The 2,500-nt window shown below is 51.5% G+C and overlaps 7 non-coding genes across 7 annotated transcripts in view; 2 read left to right on the top strand and 5 right to left on the bottom strand.

Moving 5' to 3' along the window:
* The window catches only part of LOC131451708 (5S ribosomal RNA), a 119-nt gene extending 50 nt beyond the window's left edge, over positions 1–69 (bottom strand). Inside the window, exon 1 of the ribosomal RNA XR_009236550.1 lies at positions 1–69. This exon is cut by the window's left edge and continues 50 nt beyond it. This is a non-coding gene — a ribosomal RNA (5S ribosomal RNA).
* Positions 70–365: 296 nt separating this feature from the next.
* On the bottom strand, positions 366–484 carry LOC131451707 (5S ribosomal RNA). Its single transcript, XR_009236549.1, has one exon. It is a non-coding gene; the product is annotated as a 5S ribosomal RNA (ribosomal RNA).
* A 307-nt stretch (positions 485–791) lies between these two features.
* LOC131451636 (U2 spliceosomal RNA) lies at positions 792–984 on the top strand. The gene has a single exon (XR_009236482.1). It is a non-coding gene; the product is annotated as a U2 spliceosomal RNA (small nuclear RNA).
* A 124-nt stretch (positions 985–1,108) lies between these two features.
* Positions 1,109–1,227, bottom strand: LOC131451608 (5S ribosomal RNA). The gene has a single exon (XR_009236457.1). It is a non-coding gene; the product is annotated as a 5S ribosomal RNA (ribosomal RNA).
* A 308-nt stretch (positions 1,228–1,535) lies between these two features.
* Positions 1,536–1,728, top strand: LOC131451658 (U2 spliceosomal RNA). The gene has a single exon (XR_009236503.1). It is a non-coding gene; the product is annotated as a U2 spliceosomal RNA (small nuclear RNA).
* A 124-nt stretch (positions 1,729–1,852) lies between these two features.
* On the bottom strand, positions 1,853–1,971 carry LOC131451706 (5S ribosomal RNA). Its single transcript, XR_009236548.1, has one exon. It is a non-coding gene; the product is annotated as a 5S ribosomal RNA (ribosomal RNA).
* A 296-nt stretch (positions 1,972–2,267) lies between these two features.
* Positions 2,268–2,386, bottom strand: LOC131451704 (5S ribosomal RNA). The gene has a single exon (XR_009236546.1). It is a non-coding gene; the product is annotated as a 5S ribosomal RNA (ribosomal RNA).
* Positions 2,387–2,500: the final 114 nt, after the last annotated feature.

The raw sequence follows: 2,500 nt of genomic DNA, 5'->3' as shown, positions 1-2,500 counted from the left end.
AGGCCCGACCCTGCTTAGCTTCCGAGATCAGACGAGATCGGGCGTGCTCAGGGTGGTATGGCCGTAAGCCGACGGGTTGGGGACACAGACTCCTTTTATAGACTAGGCAAGGCCCCCTGCTCGTGGAGGAGCTCAAAAGTCAGCCTTTCGAACACACTGCACTTGAGCCTTTATCTCCACTACCTGCTACACTCTATTCCAGTATTAGGAAGCTACACCGAGATGGGTAAGCTGCTCCCCATCTCCAAGCTTCTCACATGCTTGCAGAGCGACATCCAAGGCTGAAACTAGAAGGACGTTAACGTGTGCCCGTGCGTCAACGTAATTGCAAGCCCATGTTTCTTGTAAGGAAGCAGCAGTGTAAAAGCTTACAGCACCTGGTATTCCCAGGCGGTCTCCCATCCAAGTACTAACCAGGCCCGACCCTGCTTAGCTTCCGAGATCAGACGAGATCGGGCGTGCTCAGGGTGGTATGGCCGTAAGCCGACGGGCTGGGGACACAGACTCCTTTTATAGACTAGGCAAGGCCCCCTGCACGTGGAGGAGCTCAAAGGTCAGCCTTTCGAACGTTCAAGAGTTTAAGTTGTTTTCGTGGGCTTTGCTGTATGGCCGCGCCCTTTGAGTGTGTCAAATGTCAAGCAGCTGTCCGTCAAGGCTCAGAGGTGCACTTAGATCACCTTGGGGCGGAGGTGATCAGCAGCAGCCTTTGTTATGCGCACTTAAAAAACATGGCACCACAACAAGTAACTTGTGTGCCAAGATCTTGAGTTGGCCCCAGACACTTGTGGGCCATCGCTTCTCGGCCTTTTGGCTAAGATCAAGTGTAGTATCTGTTCTTATCAGTTTAATATCTGATATGTCCTCTATATGGGGATTAAATATTAAATGCATTTTTGAGCATTGGGAGGTGAAAACTGGGGCTTGCTCTCTTCACTCCTTGCATTGACCTGGCATTGCAGTGCCACCAGGAACGGTGCACCATTCTCTTTTTTCTGTGAAAACCAAAGCAAGGCTGGAACTAGAAGGACGTTAACGTGTGCCTGTGCCCGTGCCCGTGCGTCAACGTAATTGCAAGCCCATGTTTCTTGTAAGGAAGCAGCAGTGTAAAAGCTTACAGCACCTGGTATTCCCAGGCGGTCTCCCATCCAAGTACTAACCAGGCCCGACCCTGCTTAGCTTCCGAGATCAGACGAGATTGGGCGTGCTCAGGGTGGTATGGCCGTAAGCCGACGGGCTGGGGACACAGACTCCTTTTATAGACTAGGCAAGGCCCCCTGCACGTGGAGGAGCTCAAAGGTCAGCCTTTCGAACGTTCAAGAGTTTAAGTTGTTTTTGGTGGGCTTTGCTGTATGGCCGCGCCCTTTGAGTGTGTCAAATGTCAAGCAGCTGTCCGTCAAGGCTCAGAGGTGCACTTAGATCACCTTGGGGCGGAGGTGATCAGCAGCAGCCTTTGTTATGCGCACTTAAAAAACATGGCACCACAACAAGTAACTTGTGTGCCAAGATCTTGAGTTGGCCCCAGACACTTGTGGGCCATCGCTTCTCTGCCTTTTGGCTAAGATCAAGTGTAGTATCTGTTCTTATCAGTTTAATATCTGATATGTCCTCTATATGGGGATTAAATATTAAATGCATTTTTGAGCATTGGGAGGTGAAAACTGGGGCTTGCTCTCTTCACTCCTTGCATTGACCTGGCATTGCAGTGCCACCAGGAAAGGTGCACCATTCTCTTTTTTCTGTGAAAACCAAAGCAAGGCTGGAACTAGAAAGACGTTAACGTGTGCCTGTGCCCGTGCCCGTGTGTCAACGTAATTGCAAGCCCATGTTTCTTGTAAGGAAGCAGCAGTGTAAAAGCTTACAGCACCTGGTATTCCCAGGCGGTCTCCCATCCAAGTACTAACCAGGCCCGACCCTGCTTAGCTTCCGAGATCAGACGAGATCGGGCGTGCTCAGGGTGGTATGGCCGTAAGCCGACGGGCTGGGGACACAGACTCCTTTTATAGACTAGGCAAGGCCCCCTGCTCGTGGAGGAGCTCAAAAGTCAGCCTTTCGAACACACTGCACTTGAGCCTTTATCTCCACTACCTGCTACACTCTATTCCAGTATTAGGAAGCTACACCGACATGGGTAAGCTGCTCCCCATCTCCAAGCTTCTCACATGCTTGCAGAGCGACATCCAAGGCTGAAACTAGAAGGACGTTTACGTGTGCCCGTGCGTCAACGTAATTGCAAGCCCATGTTTCTTGTAAGGAAGCAGCAGTGTAAAAGCTTACAGCACCTGGTATTCCCAGGCGGTCTCCCATCCAAGTACTAACCAGGCCCGACCCTGCTTAGCTTCCGAGATCAGACGAGATCGGGCGTGCTCAGGGTGGTATGGCCGTAAGCCGACGGGCTGAGGACACAGACTCCTTTTATAGACTAGGCAAGGCCCCCTGCTCGTGGAGGAGCTCAAAAGTCAGCCTTTCGAACACACTGCACTTGAGCCTTTATCTCCACTAC

Source organism: Solea solea, unplaced genomic scaffold (genome assembly GCF_958295425.1).
Source record: "Solea solea unplaced genomic scaffold, fSolSol10.1 scaffold_84, whole genome shotgun sequence".
Taxonomy (NCBI): domain Eukaryota; kingdom Metazoa; phylum Chordata; class Actinopteri; order Pleuronectiformes; family Soleidae; genus Solea; species Solea solea.
This window is presented reverse-complemented; position numbering and strand designations above follow the sequence as displayed.